The sequence below is a fragment of the Pseudorca crassidens genome, chromosome 20 (assembly GCF_039906515.1).
Source record: "Pseudorca crassidens isolate mPseCra1 chromosome 20, mPseCra1.hap1, whole genome shotgun sequence".
NCBI classification, from domain to species: domain Eukaryota; kingdom Metazoa; phylum Chordata; class Mammalia; order Artiodactyla; family Delphinidae; genus Pseudorca; species Pseudorca crassidens.
Window position 1 is genome coordinate 5,587,888 of NC_090315.1, and position 19,033 is coordinate 5,606,920.

Sequence of the window (19,033 nt, forward strand, 5' to 3'; positions counted from 1 at the left end):
ACAGGGTTCTACTGTGTAGCACAGGGAACTATATTCAATACCCTATGATAAAGCATAATGGAAAAGAATATGACAAAGAATGTATCTATATGTATAACTGAGTCACTTTGCTGTACGGAAGAAATTAACAAGACATGATAAATCAACCATACTTCAATTTAAAACAATCAGCATGCCCCTTTCTTAGAAAGACAACATGGTAGTCACTTCTGTTGTTTGCCAGTGTTGGGGAGGGGGAAATTTCCCCCTCTACCCCTTGAGTTCTTGTGGCTGGACTAGTAATAACATTGACACAAGACAGACTAACAGTAAGACAGGTAACCAACCAGGACCTACCGCACAGCACAGGGAACTCTACTCAATATTCTGTAATAACATATATGGGAAAAGAATCGGAAAAAGAATGGATATATGTATATGTATAACTGAATCACTTTGCTGTATACCTGAAACTAACACAACACTGTAAATCAACTATACTTAAAAACAAAAAACAAAAAACAACCCAAGGACTTCCCTGGTGGTCCAGTGGTTAAGACCCCTCGATCCCAATGCAGGGAGCCCGGGTTCGATCCCTGGTCAGGGAACTAGATCCCACATGCATGCCACAACGAAGATCCCGCGTGCTGCGACTAAGACCCGGTGTAGCCAAATAAATAAATTTTAAAAATTAAAATAAAATGATGCTCAGAGAGTGAACAAAAGCAGGCAGCTTTTATATTTTTTTACACAATAAATTTGTGAGGGTTTGACAGGACAAAAAACTTAGATGTGGATGCTTAATTAGTAAGGAATTTAATGCAAAGTTTGGGCTTGGGTAGTAACTTTAATTCAAAACCATCAACATGCCATTGAAGCACATTTTGGGGTGGCCTGCCTTTTGACCGAACATCAAGGATCTCCAAATGATCCCCATTTGGGACACTAGTATATAAATGAGCCAGAGAAGGCCTCTGTGTATGCGTGTACTTCTTCACAGCAGGCTGAGATCCGTTAGCTCAAAAGCCCATTGGCGCCAAACTCAAAGTTTTACACATGCAGTTGTTTAAAATATAGACCCAAGAAGCAGATTTTTAACTAGTTAGAGCCTGCCTGCTTTGCATACCCCAAGAAATTGCAGCCAGCGTCTGCTAGCCATAGGTAAACCCTGCACCACCACAAGACCCCAAACTGCTGCTGTGGGCTGGAGCTCTCTGACCCGAGGCTCCCTGCCTCTGCAGGGGAACAACAGCGCCTAGACCCAGAAGCCTCCTCTTCAATAGCCCTCTTGTTCCCTAGCCCACCTCCCCTTCTGGGTAGCAGCCCCCAGCCCTTTGCCTTTGGCAGGTTTCAAGCAGCGAGGACCCTTCTCACGTGCAAACCTGTCCAAACAGCCTCCAAAGAAAATTCCTTGTGTGCTACTGCCACCTTGTGGTCATATATTTTTCCTTGCTCGGCGCCAAAATCCCTGACCTCATTAGGGGGCCAATACGACGGCATTCGCGGGCTTTGTTGTCTGTCCTGGACGATGAGTCGTGGATGGCAGTGGCGAGCGTCACTCTGTTCCCAGCTCTCTGTTCCACCTGACACAGTGACCAGCAATGCTTGAGAAGAGATTCTGGCCTCTCCATCAGTCTGGGTACCTGAGCGAGAGAAGGAACAGCGACCCCTGCCGGCTGTCTCCACTATGGGCTACCTGCCCCGCCTGGCTCCAGGCACCTCTAAGAGCCAATCAACGTTACCGTCTTTTTTTTTTTTTGCCTTGCTGCGTGGCTAGGGATTGAACCCGGACCATGGCAGTGAAATCCCCGAGTCCTAAGCACTGGACCGCTAGGGAATTCCCAATGTTACCGTCTTTTTGTGCACCTGTTTCAGTCAATTAGGACTTTTATAACAAAATACCCTAGACTGGGTGGCTTGAACAACAGAAACTTATTACTCACAGTCTGGAGGCTGTGAAGTCTGAGACCAGAGTGCAAAGAATGGTTTTGGTGACAGCCCTCCCCTGGCTTGCAGAGAGCTGCAGAGAGGGGGAGAGGAAGAGAGAGAAAGAGAGAGAGAGAGAGAGGGAGGGAGAGAGAGATCTCACCTCTCTCATTACAAGGGCACTAATCCCATCATGGGGGCTCCACCCTCATGACCTCATCCTAATTACCTCCTAAAGGCCCCATAATACCAGCACATCTAGAGCTAGGGCTTCAACATAAGAATTCGGGGGAGACACAGACAGCCTCATGGCAGCTTGCGTCTGGAGATCTTGTATCCATTGCTTATATCTAAAGAAGTATGGAACGTTCATGCCATGGTAAGGGGGTGGTTCTTCTATGGCATCCTGGAAACTTTTCACATATTCATTTAGTCAGAGGCTTGAACTGTAGCCAATCTGAGTCTTGGCAGAAAGCTTAAAAAAAAAAAAAAAAGCTTATGATCCTCCTGGAACATGAGAAAATGAGAGGCTTGTGAGCAGCTGCTATCTCCCATCTCCCACTCACTTCTTTTTTTTTTTTTGGCTGCACCGTGTGGCTCAGCTCCCCAACCACGGATTGAACACAGGCCACAGCAGTGAAAGCCCAGAATCCTAATCACTAGGCCACCGGGAACTCCCTCCTACTCACCTTTTTATCTTCCCTGGAGGCTTTCATGAGACAGTTTCTCATCGCTTCCTGGGTTCTGATGAGATGTCTTTCTGCCCAGTGCCCCTCAGATTGGAGCTGCAGAATATAAAAATGCTTAGCTGTAGTCTAGAGTTGACTCTTATACTAGACTAAAAAGGTATTTGGCCTTTGCTCCTGGCTGCTGGCACAGAGCTCCTACAACCCTCATAATTTCCTGAGTGAGGGTGGTGGGAGTGCCTTGTGTTCTAATGAGGCCACTCTCGGCGGGTCTCTAGGGGCTGGTCATCAGAAAGACCAAGTCTTGATTAGAAGCGTGGAACTTTCATCACCACCCCCAACTTCCAGAGAGGGGAGAGGGGCTGGAGATTGAGTTAATCACCAATGGCCAATAGTTTAATCAATCATGTCTATGTAATGGAACCTTCATAAAAACCCCTAAACAAAGGATGAAGATCTTTCTGAGTCATAAAACTGATTTAAGGAATCTGGTTAGATAAAGTGCCGAGTTGAAAGCATTCCCAAGAACATCAATCTCGTTTTCTGGTGGAATGTGGAGAATTACATGAGTATTCATAACTCTTACCGAATTGTTCTCTTCTCTGTTGAAATAAGTTCACACACAAGAAGTGGTATTTGAACAAAAGGGTCTCATAAGAATCTCAAGATTTAAAAAAATTACTGCCACATCTTTTGAAAATAACTTTCCAAGAAACACCTGTAATTATAATTGGTTTTCCTCCTTGATAATTTGTTGCCTTGTTGATTTTTCTATGTTCCTAAATGGTAAGACAAGACCTATCAAGACAACAGAGCCTCAGGACTATTTTTGCTCTTCTTCCAAAAGAAGGATGGAAAAAACAATAAAAACCTGTGATTTGCTTGGTTTCTCATTTTAATGAAAGATTGAGAATTTCTTTTTATTTAAATTAGCATATCTATCAAATGCAGTTTGTAGACTTGTAGTTTAAAGATTTGGATCCTGATTTTTTTTTAAAAAAAACTGGAGATTTCTGAGATCATTGGGGAAATTTGAATACTATCTGAATATCAGATAGTATCAAGGAAGTACTGTTGGTTTTCCTAGTGTGATACTGCTGTGCTGGTTATATATTTTTTTAAAAAGATTCTCATCTAATAAAGACATCTGTGTACTAAAATATTTTGGGATTAAAAAGATGAATTTAAAAACTAAAAGCTCTTCCACTGGAGGAAAAAAAAAGGATAAGTTCACAAGAAAAATCACTCAATAAAATTTACCTATTACTTTAATAACTACTATTATAATTATAGCATATCAGGCATAAGCACAATTCTGGTCCACGTCCCTCCACCCTCGAAGGCAACCATAGCTTGGTCCATTTCTGAACATAAAGGTGCAAAACTGGATCTGGGATCATTTTCCCAGACACTTTTGGGGTTTTAGTTTGAGGTCCCCAAATCATTCCCTGTCTTTTCTCCATTATCAGGAGATCTATGGTTGTCAACTTATGGTAAAGAAGGAAGCAATAAAACACTAGTCAGGGGCTTCCCTGGTGGTGCAGTGGTTGAGAATCCGTCTGCCAATGCAGGGGACACGGGTTCGAGCCCTGGTCTAGGAAGATCCCACATGCCACAGAGCAACTAAGCCTGTGCGCCACAACTACTGAAGCCTGCGTGCCCTAGAGCCCATGCTCCACAACAAAAGAAGCCAACGCAATGAGAAGCCCATGCACTGCAACGCGGGGGCTACTCTTTGGTGCAGTGCATGGGCTTCTCACGGCAGTGCCTTCTCTTGTTGCGGAGCACGGGCTCTAGGCACATGGGCTTCAGTAGTTGTGGCACATAGGCTCAGTAGTTGTGGTGCACAGGCTTATCTGCTCCGCGGCATGTGGAATATTCCCAGACCAGGGATCGAACCTGTGTCCCCTGCATTGGGAGCACAGACTCTTAACCACTGCGCCACCAGGGAAGTCCCACAGGTGGGCTTCTTAGTTGCAGCTCCAGGGCTCCTTAACATGGCTCGCTGGCTCCTTAGTTGAGGCACTTGGGCTCCTTAGTTGTGGCATGTGAACTCTTAGTTGCGGCACGCATGTGGGATCTAATTCCCTGGCCAGGGATCAAACCCGGGCCCTCAGCATTGGGAGCATGGAGCCTTATCCACTGGACTGCCAGGGAAGTCCCAACATAACACTATTATATATAAAATAAACAACAAGGTCATACTGTATAGCACAGGGAACTATATTCAGTATCTTGTAATAACTTATAATGGAAAAGAATAATTAATAAGAACCTGTTGTATAACACAGGGAACTCTACTCAATACTCTGTAATGACCTATATGGGAAAAGAATCTAAAAAAGAGTGGATACATGTATATGTATAACTGATTCACTTTGCTGTACACCTGAAACTAACACAACATTGTAAATCAACTATACTCCAATAAAAAAATTTTTAAAACTATAATGGAAAAGAATATGAAAAAATGTGTGTGTGTGTATATATATATATATGTATGTATGTATAACTGAATCACTTTGCTATATACCTGAAAGTAACACAACATTGTAAATCAACTATACTTCAATTTAAAAAAATTTTTTTAAAAGGTATGGATTGGACACTAGCACCCAGCTGTGCTCTTCTTCTATGTGATCAAGACAGAGAACTGAGAAGAGAATGACTTTCTCACACAGATTCAAGGTTTTGAATCTCATGTCACTGTACGAACCTAAAGTCATTTTCCATCTCTTAGAAAAATCCTGCAGAAGCAGTACTTGTCCTTGTTCTGCATTTGAGGAGCCTGAGATGGACAGCTGACGTGATGTGCCAAGCGCACTCAGCTACTCAGTGGAGAAGCGGAATTCAAATTCTGGTCTGTGCAGTTCCCAAGACCCTGATTTTCCACTGAGCCATACTAGGAAATTTAAAAGGTCTTAGTTTGGGGTAGAAAACTGTGGAGTGTGAATGAAAGGTGTAGGGGTTGGGAAAAGCTCAAGAAGATAAGTGAACAGTGAATCCAGTGATCCTCGTAGGTGTTGGCAATCTTTTTATGTAAAGGGCCAGAAAGTCAGGGAGGCTCAGTGGGCCACAGGGTCTCTGTTGCAACTTCTCAACGCCTGTTAGAATTGGGAGGGGGGGTGAGGTGGGGGGGCATCAAAAAGACAAGAGAGGGGAATCCCCTGGTGGTCCAGTGGTTAGGGCTCCGAGCTTCCACTGCAGGGGGCGTGGGTCATGGGTTCCATCCCTGGTTGGGGAACTAAGATCCCTCAAGCCAAGCAGTGTGGCAAAAAAAAAAAAAAAAAAAAGGAAAAGAAAACAAAGATGAGAGATATAGTGTTGGTGGAGGTGCAGAAAAGGGAACCCTCATGCACCGCTGGTGGGCATGTAAACCGGGGCAACTGTTATCAGAAACAGTATGGAGGTTCCTCAAAAAATTAAAACTAGAACCACCATAGGATCCAGCAACTCTGCTTCTGGGCTTGTATGTGTCAATCCTACTTCTGGCTTCAATAGTGTATACGTGTCAATCCCAGTCTCCCAGTTCCTCCCACCCCACGCCTTTCCCCCTTGGTATCCATACATTTGTTCTCTATGTCTGTGTCTCTATGTCTGCTTTGCAAATAAAGTCATCTATACCATTTTTCTAGATTCCATATACATGTGTTAATATATGATATTTGTTTTTCTCTTTCTCTGTATGACACTCTCTAGGTCCATCCACGTCTCTACAAATAACCCAGTTTTGTTCCTTTTATGGCTGAGTAATATTCCATTGTATGTATGTACCACACCTTCTTTATCCATTCCTCTGTTGATGGAAGTTTAGGTTGCCTCCATGTCCTGGCTATTGTAAATAGGAATTTCAATTTTAGATTTTTGAGATTTACTTTGGGGCACCAAGGAGATTACTCCTGGCCAGTTGTAATGTCAGAGATACATTTAGACCATTCTATGAGAGCAGAAAGAAATATCTCAGGGCAGAAGACTATGTTTACAGCAGCTAGATGTCCTTTCACAGGGTGAGGGTCTCCCCACCTCTTTTCCCCACTCTTCAGTTGATGTGGGTAGTTATGGTCTTGGAAGGAGACTGCAACACATGGCAAGGAATTGGGGGAATCACTGTGATTCCTGGAGCTTCAATAATCTTTGCAAACGACTCTCTTCACATACGGCTTCAACTCAGTCAGTCAACACGTATTTACTGAACATTTGCCAAAATCTAGGCACTTTCTAAACACTGAGGATGTAGTCCCTGCCCTCAAGGGGCTTAATTTCTAGACTCCAGATATCTTTTTTTTTTTAATTGGAGAAGAGTTGCTTTATAATGTTGTTAGTTTCTGCTGTTCAGCAAAGTGAATCAGCTGCATGTGTACATATCCCCTCCTTTTTGGATTTCCTTCCCATTTAGGTCACCACAGAGCATTGAGTGGAGTTCCCTGTGCTCTACAGTAGTTTCTCATTAGTTATCTATTTTATACATAGTAGCGTATACATGTGAATCCCAATCTCCCAATTCATCCCATCACCCCCTTCTCCCCTTGGTGTCCATACGTTTGTTCTCTAGGTCTGTGTCTCTATTTTTACTTTGCAAATAGGTTCATGTGTACCATTTTTCTAGATTCCACCTATATGTGTCAATATATTTGTTTTTCTCTTTCTGACTTACTTCACTCTGTATGACAGTCTCTAGGTCCATCCATGTCTCTGCAAATGGCATGATTTCATTCCTTCTTATGTCTGAGTAATATTCCATTGCATATATGTACCACATCTTCTTTATCCATTCAGCTGTTGATGGACACTTAGGTTGCTTCCATGTCCTGGCTATTGTAAATAGTGCTGCAGTGAACACTGGGGTGATGCGTCTTTTGGAATTCTGGTTTTCTCTGGGTGTGTGCCCAGGAGTGGCTCTAGATATCTTATGATTTCAAGAGCATCAGGAATAATAGGTGTCATCAAACCCTAAGTGCTTCCTCCCCAACCAAGTGGTTTTTGTCATCACTGATGTCTCTAGAAGCCAGGCACCAGGGGAGGGGAGGGGTACTATACTTTCTACAGTGTTGACACACTCAGGACACACCATGGGTGACACACTTGGGTGACAAAGAAGATCAGGAGTGAAGTCTAGTGTCTCTTGTCCTCTCCCCGACCATGAAATCTAGAGATGACATCACAGGATAGTATAGAAGAATAAGATGGATAAAGATGGGTGGTGGGGAGAAATGGGTGGGTTCTGGGGCAAAATGGCAGGACCATTCAACATCCAGGGGCATTGTGCTGTGTGTACTACCAGACAAGAGCCCCCTTCTTGGCCTCACAACCCAGTGATCACCTTGAGATTTGGGTGGCGGGTAAGGTTTTGCATGATTTGAGGACTTTTTTTTTTTTAATTTATGTGATTGACTAGTCATCCCCTGACTCTCATTTCTACATCACTTGCACTATCTCCTCTTTTTAACATCTTTGCTTTCTTAACTTTTTACTCCTTTGCTTTTTTTTGATATAAATTTATTTATTTTATTTACTTTTGGCTGCATTGGGTCTTTGTTGCTGTGCGCAGGCTTTCTCTAGTTGCAGTGAGCAGGGGCTACTCTTCGTTGCCGTGCACAGGCTTCTCACTGCGGTGGCTTCTCTTGTTGTGGAGCACGGGCTGTAGGCGCACGGGCTCAGTAGTTGTGGCTCGCGGGCTCTAGAGCGCAGGCTCAGTAGTTGTGGCGCACGGGCTTAGTTACTCCACGGCATGTGGGATCTTCCTGGAGCAGGGCTCGAACCCATGTCCCCTGCCTTGGCAGGCGGATTCTTAACCACTGAGCCACCAGGGAAGTCCCCCCATGTCTATTTTAGATTGCATTTTTTCTCTTCAATTATATCCCCCTTTTAACATGTATTAGAAATCATTATAGATTCACAGGAAGCTGGAAAAAATAGTTCAGATACTTAATGATCCATTATTCACCCGTAACAATAAAAAATCCAAGAAGTTGACATTAGGCAGATGACGTGATACTCTATATAGAAAACCCTAAAGACTCCACACAAAAACTATTAGAACTAATAAATGAATTCACCAAAGAGGTGAAAGAAACAATGAATTAGCCAAAGAGGTGAAAGACCTATACTCTGAAAACTATAAAACGCTGATGAAGGAAACTGAAGATGCTTCGAAAGGATGGAAAGATATCACATGCTCTTGGATTAGAAGTATTAATAGTCAAAATGGCCACACTACCCAAAGCAATCTACAGATTTAATGCAATCCCTATCAAAATACCCATGACATTTCTCAGGATCTAGAACAAACACTCCTAAAATTCATATGGAAGCACAAAAGAGTCCAAATTTGTAAAGCAAGCTTGAGAAAAAAGAACTAAGCTGGAGGAGAAAAGAACAAAGCTGGAGAAAAAAGAACAAACCCTTGCAGACTTCGGACTATATGACAAAGCTACAGTAATCAAAAGAGCATGGTACCAGCACAAAAACAGCCACATAGATTAATGTAACAGAATAGAGAGCCCAGAAATAAACCTGCACATTTATGGTCAATTAATTTATGACAAAGGAGGCCATATACAATGGAGAAAAGACAGTTTCTTCAATAAGTGGTGCTGGGAAAACTGGACAGCTACATGTAAAATAATGAGATTAGAACATTTCTAGGGAACTATATTCCACAACCTGTGATAAGCCATAATGGAAAAGAATATTAAAAAAATGTATATAGGTATATAACTGAGTCACTTTCCTGCACAGCAGAGATTGGCATAACATTGTAAACCAACTAGACTTCAATAGGGACTTCTCCAGTGACACAGTGGATAAGAATCCGCCTGCCAATACAGGGGACACGGGTTCGAGTCCTGGTCCAGGAAGATCCCACATGCCACACAGCAACTAAGCCCATGCACCACAACTACCGAGCCTGCACTCTAGAGCCTGCGAGTCACAACTACTGAGCCCATGAGCCGCAACTACTTAAGTCTGTGCGCCTAGAGCCCGTGCTCCGCAACAAGAGAAGCCACCGCAATGAGAAGCCCGCTCGCCGCACCTAGAGAAAAGCCTGCCTGCAGCAATGAAGACCCAACGTAGCCAAAAATAAATAAATAAATTTATTTTTTTTAAAAAAAAGACTGTAAAAAGAAATCCTTGGGGCTGGATTTGTCAATTCTGTGCACTGGAGTTTTTAACTGTGAGAAATAAATATTTGTTGGTTAAGCCACCCTGTCTATGGTATTCTTTTAGAGCAACCTGAGCTGACAAAGACACATACAAATGCAGCTGTACATGGGACAGGGGAGGAATGTATGTTTTCCCTTTTCCATTGGATTGTTTTAAAAAATTAAAGTGGATCCCCACTTGAGGATTCCCCTTACTGGGCTGTGGGAACCCCCAAAGGCTCAAGTGCTAAGCATACTCCTACCCCACTCTGCTGCCATCCCCCCACCTTTTTTTCTCTGCCAACTTTTTTTTAATGCACACGCTCCCAACCTTAGCAGCAGGTCAGCTCTGCTAAGAGAAACCAAAACCTTGTGCTACAGTGCCACCTTCTGGAAAATGAAAGAAAGGCTCCCAAATATCAATCTCTTGAACTGTTAGAATCAAAGTAAACAAAGCCTTGGAGGTGACGTCAGCATCATGGTGGTGTGAGATGCTCCCTTTGTCTCTCCCCTTCAACCTCAACCAGTAAAACATCCGTAACTCAATAAGGGTTCCTCTGCTTAACACACCAGGATGCTGGAGAGTTTCACACATCTGTATATCTAAAGGTGGGGGGAATGGAAGATGTAGAAGAGGTGAAACTAGGCGAAACCAGTGGAGGTGGTGCCCACAATCCAGGTGACCCTGGACACAGCAGAGGCACCTGCTATCCCAACATCCCAGGGTGTGATGCCAGTGACAGCAGTGACATCAGCAGCAGCAAGGCACCAGTGACCACATAGGCACAAGCAGTGACAACAAGGGCACCAGGCAACACCTCTGGCAAAGGCTGTTGGGGGGCGATTCTCAAATATAGCCAGAGGCAGCTCAAGTAAGACAAACAAAAATCTTGCGCTATAGCGCCACCTACCGAAAAAAGAAAGTCCACTAATTACGAACCTGTTGAATCGTTAGAATCAAGTAAAAAAAAAAAAAAAAAAGGATTTATCTAAAAAAGAAAGCTGTTTGCTACTTCAAATGCACCAGCAGAGGACCAACTCATCAAGCGCCATGAAAAACCACAGAAAAACAGTATCACAAAAAGAAAATGACAATTCTCCAGAAACAAACTTAAAGTCATGGAATGTTGTGATCTAACGGATAGAGAATTCAAAATAGCTGCCATGAAGAAACTTAACAAGCTACAAGAAAACTCAGAAAGGCAGTTCAATGAGCTCAGGAATAAAATTAATGAACAATGGATGGACTTAGAGATTGCCCTACCAAGTGAAGTGAGTCAGACAGAGAAAGACACATATCATGTGATATCACTTATATGTGGAATCTAAAAAAATGATGCAAATGAACTTATTTACAAAACAGAAACAGACTCACAGACTTAGAAAATAAACTCATGGTTACCAAAGGGGTAAGGGGGGAGGGATAAATTAGGAGTTTGGGATTAACATATACATACTACTGTATATAAAACAGGTAATCAACAAGGACCTACTGTATAGCACAGGGAACTCTACTCAATATTCTGTAATGACCTATATGGGAAAAGAATCTGAAGAATAGATACATGTATATGTATAACTCCATTGCTTTGTTGTACACATGAAACTAACACAACATTGTAAATCATCTATACTCCAATAACAATAAAAGAAAAACGACTGAGTACTAAGTGCTGGCAAAAAAATAAAAATAAAAATAATGAACAGAAGGAATACTTTTTCAAAGAGATTAAAACACTAAAAAAGAACCAAACAAATTCTGGAGCTGAAAAACTCAATAAATGAGATGAAAAATGCATTAGAAAGCACTAGAAATTGATCAGACCATATGGAAGACAGAATTAGCAAGATCAAAGAAATCTAGAGGGCTTCCCTGGTGGCGCAGTGGTTGAGAGTCCGCCTGCCGATGCAGGGGACACGGGTTCGTGCCCCGGTCCGGGAAGATCCCACAAGCCGCGGAGCAGCTGGGCCCGTGAGCCATGGCTGCTGAGCCTGCACGTCCGGAGCCTGTGCTCCGTGGCGGGAGAGGCCACAACAGTGAGAGGCCCGCGTACCGCAAAAAAAAAAAAAAAAAAAAAATCTAGAAATGATACAGGTAGAAGAGGAGAAAGAACTAAGATCTTAAAAAATGAGGAAATTCTACAAGAGCTATCTGACTTCATTATGAAGGGCAACATTAGGATAATGGGTATCCCAGAAGAAGAGAGGGAGAAGGGAGCAGAGAGTTTATTTAAAGAAATAATAGCCGAGAACTTCCCAGATTTGGGGAAGGAACTGTATGTCCTTGAAGCTAAGAGAACACCTTATTAACTCAACACAAAAAGACCTTCTCCAAGGGGGCTTCCCTGGTGGTGCAGTGGTTAAGAATCTGCCTGCCAGTGCAGGGGACAGGGGTTCGAGCCCTGGTCTGGGAAGATCCCACATGCCACGGAGCAACTAAGGCCATGCACCACAACTACTGAGCCTGTGCTCTAGAGCCCAAGAGCCACAACTACTGAGCCCACGTGCCACAACTACTGAAGCCCGTGCACCTAGAGCCTGTGCTCCACAACAAGAGAAGCCACCACAACGAGCAGCCCAAGCACCTCAACGAAGAGTAGCCCCGGCTCGCCGCAACTGGAGAAAAGCCTGCATGCAGCAACGAAGACCCAATGCAGCCAAAAATTTTTAAAAAAAAGACCTTCTCCATTATATTAAAACTGTCAAAAGTCAATGACAAAGAATTTTAGAGGCAGTCAGGGAATAAGGATGGTAATCTACAAAGGAACTAGGCTATCTGTAGCAGAAGCTACAGGCCAGGAGACAGTGGAATGACAGTCTCAAAATACTGAAAGATTAAAAAATGTGTCAGGGCTTCCCTGGTGGCGCAGTGGTTGAGAGTCCTCCTGCCAATGCAGGGGACACGGGTTCATGCCCCGGTCTGGGAAGATCCCACATGCTGCGGAGCAGCTGGGCCCGTGAGCCATGGCCGCTGAACCTGCGCGTCCGGAGCCTGTGCTCCACAACGGGAGAGGCCACAGCAGTGAGAGGCCCGCATACCGCAAAAGTAAAATAAAATAAAATAAATAAATAAATAAATAATGTGTCAAATGTGCCCAAGGATACTCTATCCAGCAGAGTTATCTTTCCAATATGAATTAGAAATAAAGGGGGACACAGAGTTTTGAGGGCATTAGCCCACTGTGGCCCCCTTTGCTCGGCAAAGCAATAAAGCTATTCTTCCTGTCAAAAAAAGAGAGAGGGCTTCCCTGGTGGCGCAGTGGTTGAGAGTCCGCCTGCCGATGCAGGGCACACGGGTTCGTGCCCCGGTCCGGGAAGATCCCACATGCCGCGGAGCGGCTGGGCCCGTGAGCCATGGCCGCTGAGCCTGCGCGTCTGAAGCCTGTGCTCCGCAACGGGAGAGGCCACAACACTGAGAGGACCGCGTACCGCAAAAAAAAAAAAAAAAAGAAAAGAAAAGAAATAAGCCTTTCCCAGACAGAAAAAAGCTGACAGAGTTCAACACCAGACCTTCCTTACAAAAAATGCTGAAAGGAGCTCTTCTACCTGAAACAAAAAGGCAAAAGTACACAAAATGTTGAGGAAGGTGATAAACAGATGGATATATCAGAAAATTGCAACTCTATATCACAATAGGTTTTTAAACACTTAATTACAGCATAAAGGTTAAAAAGGAAAAAGTAGTACAAATAACTATAGCCACTTCAATTTGGCAACAAGCTCACAACATAAAAAGGGATAATTTGAGACAACAAAAACAGAAAAGGGAAGAGAAAAAGGATAGAACCCACATAGGCAAATGAAGATAAGATGGTATCAGCAGGAAAAGGACTATTTCATCTATGGGATGTTTCATACAGATCTCATGGGAACCACAGCACACAAACCTAGAGCAGAGACACGAAATATAAAAAAAGAGGAAACTAAGAAAAATATCATAGAAAAGCACTAAACTAAAATAGCAGATAGAAACCCACACAAAAATAAACAACAGAGCTACAGAGCAACCAGGAAACAAAAGATAAAGTGGCAGGACTAAGTTCTCCTCTATCAATAATTACCCTAAATGTAAATGAACTGAATTCACCAATCAAAAGACACAGAGTGGCTGGATGTGTTAAACAAAAACCCAAGGCCCAACGATATGCTTTCTCCAAGAGACTCATCTCTGGGCTTCTAAAAACAAATGCTGGCTCAAAGTAAGGGATGAAAGATGATACTCCAAGCAAATGTCAGCCAGAAGAAAGTGGGTGTAGCCATACTCGTATCAGACAAAATAGACTTCAAGCCAAAAAAGGTAACAAGAGACAATAATGGACATTATATAATCACAAAGGGAACAATTCATCAAGAACACATAACAGTTACCAACACAAATGCACCTAACATAGGAGGACCAAAATATATAAAGCAATTATTTTTTTTAAATAAATTTATTTATTTACTTTTATTTATTTTTGGCTGTGTTGGGTCTTTGTTGCTGCACGTGGGCTTTCTCTACTTGCGGCGATCAGGGGCTACTCTTCGTTGCGGTGCACGGGCTTCTCATTGCAGTGGCTTCTCTTGTTGCGGAGCACAGGCTCTAGGTGCACAGGCTCAGTAGTTGTGGCACGTGAGCTCAATAGTTGTGGCTTGCGGACTCTAGAGTGCAAGCTTGGTAGTTGTGGCGCACGGGGCTTAGTTGCTCCGCGGCATGTGGGATCTTCCCGGACCAGGGTTCGAACTCATGTCCCCTGCATTGGCAGGCGGATGCTTAACTACTGTGCCACCAAGGAAGTCCCAATTATTTTTTTTAATAAAGCAATTATTAACAGACCTAAAGGGAGTAAATGACAGCAACACATTAATAGTAGGGGACATTAACACCCCACTTACATCAATGGATAGATCATCCAGACAGAAAGTCAACAAGGAAACTATAGCCTTAAACAAAATATTAGAACAAATGAATTTGACAGATCTGTACAGAACATTCCATTCAAATGCAGCAGAATACACATTCTCCTCAAGTGAACATGGAACATTCTCAAGCATAGACCATAGGTTGGGACACAAAACAAGTCTCAATAAATTTAAGAAGACTGAAATCATATCAAGCATCTTTTCTGACCACAGTGGTATGCAGCCAGGAATCAACTAAAGAAGAAAGCTGGAAAAATCACAAACATATGGAGACTGAACAACATGCTACTGAACAACTATTGGGTCAGTAAAGAAACCAAAGGAGAAATTTTAAAATACCTGAAGATAAATGAAAATGAAAATATAAGATACAAAAATCTATGAGATGCAGCAAAAGCTAAACTTCTAAAAGTGAAATTTATAGCAATACAGGATTACCTCAAGAAACAAGAAAAATCTCAAAAAACAATCTAACTTTACACTTAAAGTAATTAAAAAAAAGAACGAACAAAGCCCAAAGTCAGTAGAAGGAAGGAAATAATAAAGATAAGAACAGAAAGAAATTAAATAGAAACTAAAAAGACAATAGAAAAGATCAATGAAACTAAGAGCTGGTTCTTTTTTTTTTTTTTTGCGGTACGCGGGCCTCTCACTGTTGTGGCCTCTCCCATTGCGGAGCACAGCCTCCGGATGCGCAGGCTCAGCGGCCATAGCTCACAGGCCCAGCCGCTCCGCAGCATGTGGGATCTGCCCAGACCGGGGCACGAACCTGTGTCCCCTGCATCGGCAGGCGGACTCTCAACCACTGCGCCACTAGGGAAGCCCAAAGCTGGTTCTTTAAAAAGATACACAAAACTGACAAACCTTTAGCCAGACTCACTAAGAAAAAAAAGAGAGAGGGCTCGTAAATAAAATCAGAAACGAAAGAAGAGAAATGACAATGGATACCACAGAAATACATTTTTCCGAAGAGGACATCCGAATGGCCAACGGGCACATGAAAAGATGCTCAACATCACTATTAGGGAAATGCAATTTCAAACCACAATGAACTGTCACCTCACACCTGTTACAAGTGCTATCATCAAGAAGACAGGAGACAACAGGTGCTGGTGAGGATGTGGTGAAAAGGGAACCCTATACAGTGTTGGAGGGGATCTAAATTGGTCCAACCACTATGGAAAACAATATGGAGGTTTCCTCCCAAATCAAAAATAGACCTACCATATGATCCAGCAATTCCACTCCTGGGTACATACCCAAAGGAAACAAAAACAGGATTTTGAGGAGATATCTGCACTCCCATGTTTATCACAGCACTAGTCACAATAGCCAACATAATGGAAACAACCCAAATTGATCAACAACAGATGAATGGGTAAAAAGATGTGGTATATATACACAATGGAATATTATGCAGCCATGAGAAAGGAGGACATACTGCCATTTGCAACGACATGGGTGGACCATGAACTCATTAAGCTAAGTGAGGTAAGTCAGACAGACAAAGTAAGTACTCTATGAAATCACTCACTTACAAGTGGAATCTAAAAAAGTCAAACCTGTAGAAAAGAGAGAGTAAAGCTGTGTTACCAGGGGCTGGGGGCTAAGGTTGATGGTGTTTAAGGGTACATATTTGTAAGGAGTAGTAAATAAGCCAGAGACCTAATGCACAGTAAAACGAACATAAACAGTAACGCTATCGTATAATGATGTAATGTGATATTGTTACAACATATATGATGTATCAAAGGAACAGCTGTACACCTTAAATTTACACAATATTACATGCGAAATTTATTCAATTAAAAAAATTGACATGACAGAGTGAGCACGCCTAGCACGTCCTATTTTAAGACTTTTAAAAGTATCAAATTGTCTACAGTAACAATGAACTCTCGAGAGAAAAAGAATCCCTTGCATATTTAGGGAGCTCTTTGGGATGCCACACCCAAAGCACCTGAAATCAAAGAACCCCCTCTCCTCCGGGCAAGCCTGAGGCAGCGGGAGAGGGCAGGCAGGTCTCCTGGCCCTCCCCCACCCCCAGCGCCGTGAGGGGCGCCGCCAGCCCCACCTGCTGGGCCCCCCGCCGCCTCCCCAATGCCACCTGCTCGCCCCTCCGCGCCCAGGCCCGACAGAGGCGACGGGGTGCACCTCGAGGGCGCGCGCGGCCACTTCCGACGGCGGGGCTCGAGAGCATCTCCCCGCCTCCCCGGGAACGGCCGCTCATCTAGCGACTCCGGTTGTCACCAGGGAGCTCGCGGCGGATACTCACCCGTCGGGGATACTGTTCTTCCTCACCATGATGCGAGAGGCGTGAGGCTCCTACTCCCCAGGAATCCCACTCTTAGGCTTCTTCTAGAACATACAGCGGATCAGCTGCGGCCGCGGGCGTGCACACGCGGGAGGCTGGTGAGCAGACGGTGTTCACAGGTTACCGAAGGCGCACGCGTTGCGCGCGCTCGGACCAGGCGGCGGAGGGGCGCACAGCGCATGCTCCAAGGCCGCCTGGCCTGGCGCGCCCTGGAGAGCAAGCGCGAAGCTGAGGGCGTGAGGCTGCGGGTGTTGGGTGGGCGCGTAGGGAACGGTGAGGGTGGGTTGGTGACCTCTCCTAGACCGCGGTAGATGGTGCATCCTGCATTCGCTGCCCAGAGAGAGCAAAAGTGCACTGTCCATCCAGATGAATGTCATACTGCCCGTTAGAGCCACCCCCACCCTTCCGCCGACCATCCCTATTAAATCCTCCAGTATTTTTCTGGTGGGAGCTCTGCTCAATGGAAAAACCCAGCTCCGTGTCCCTCCCCCCCCACCCCCAGCTCCCGGTAACCAGGGCCAGACGCGCACGGGTCACTGGGACTTGTAGTCCTCAGGGCCTGGCCCACCCACTGTGCAACTCCTTTGGGAATTAGCCGCGCTTGATATGCATCAAATCCGGGTCCGTATGATTTAAAGAGGGCCTACTGTGTACTGAACACCTTGCTAGGATTGGTGGGAAGCAGAGGAGTTCATGCCCCAGCTCTCGTCCTCACATTAGGTTAAGCAGAAAGGTGAATTTGCGAAGTACAATGTAATGAAGAAAAATTACGAATTATAGTGCTGTTGGAGGTCACGGAAGGGCCAGAGTCAGAAAGAACTTCCTGGAAGATGTGGGGTTGCAATCAGCCTTTGAAACCTGTACCGATCTAGGTTAGGCAGAAATTGCAAAAACCAGAGGATGGAGGTGGCAGGGAGTATAAAGGAGAGTTTGATCTGGTCATCTGGAAGGCTTAAAGGGGAGAGTGGTGAGCAGGGCTCAGTTGGGCAAGTGGACGCTTTCAAAAAGGGCCTCCATTTTGAGTTCCTCTGCAGTGGAGACATAACTACAGGCACTTATAGGCTTAAATAAAGACACCATCACAGGATTTACTTGTGTGTTTCCGGACTTCGGGGCTCCTGTTTAGGTAAATCTCCTGTAAGAGAAGGGAGGGATTTGAGGCCACAGGGAGAAGCCTTGGGTCCCCCACTCCCCCTGTTCTCCTGGCAGGGGGTTCTCATGGGGTGTGGGAATGACAGATACCTGATCTCACCCGCTTTCTTCTCTGATTCCAGGAAGATTTTGCCTCCTACAAGCCCTGGATGAAACCAAGGTCTCAATTCTGGCCCTGTCTTTCTCCATCTCCCCCTCCCCAACCACTGGAGAGGAACTCCCCTCCCCTCCTTCCTCTGGTTCCTCCCTCATTCCCTGTCCCTAGGGAGACCATTTGTCATTCTGAGGCACCCCCTCCTCACCTGTCACCAGTAGAAGCAGGACACCACTGAGCTATGAACCTATGTGGGGGGTGGCCTTTTCTGTAGCATTCACGGTGTACTCTCCAGCATGACTGGGTTTTAGATGAGTCAGCTGAAGTTCAGCCAGGCCCTCTGTAGAGCCAGGTGATTGCAAGAACTACAAGATATCTCCTCCCTTTCTGAGAGCAAAGTTTACATCCTTGGTGGGAGTCCAGCATCGCAGGGTCACGTTCCTCTGGGCAGGTACCACCGAGCTGGGCCAGGCACTGAGGGAGGGCTTCAGAAGTGCCTGGAAGGAAACAGATCTCAGGACTGGATGTGATCCACTCACCTGCTCTCAGGAAGCCCATTTAAAGAAGGGAGAGGGGAAAGTGGGACCTTTGGTGGGGTGAAGGGTCAAGGAGGGTTTATGAAGAAACACTCACCATCTCTTCTTATGTCTCCTTGGCCAACACACAGCCCTGCAAAGAATCGTCCCTGAGACACAGGCACCTGCGTCCTCACCTCCTGGTCCCTGAGGGGCCGTCTCAGGGCTCATACGTGTGGGAGCTCTCACTTCCCCACGCTGGACTCTGGCTCCTGCTCTGCTCTCAGCTCCTCCACCATGTCCCACGAAGGTTCCCCTGTGCT

At 44.7% G+C, this 19,033-nt stretch overlaps 1 long non-coding RNA gene across 5 annotated transcripts; it reads right to left on the reverse strand.

Moving 5' to 3' along the window:
• Positions 1-779: 779 nt before the first annotated feature.
• LOC137214921 (uncharacterized) lies at positions 780-18,557 on the reverse strand. 5 transcript variants are annotated; one of them, XR_010939074.1, is made up of 8 exons: positions 18,404-18,557; positions 18,192-18,246; positions 18,042-18,084; positions 16,911-17,044; positions 2,595-2,690; positions 2,135-2,380; positions 1,923-1,999; positions 780-1,622 (listed from the first exon to the last, which is right to left on the reverse strand). It is a non-coding gene; the product is annotated as an uncharacterized lncRNA (long non-coding RNA). The 5 variants fall into 5 exon arrangements; XR_010939075.1 differs by having other exon boundaries at positions 16,911-17,279; XR_010939077.1 differs by lacking the exon at positions 18,192-18,246 and having other exon boundaries at positions 2,135-2,255.
• Positions 18,558-19,033: the final 476 nt, after the last annotated feature.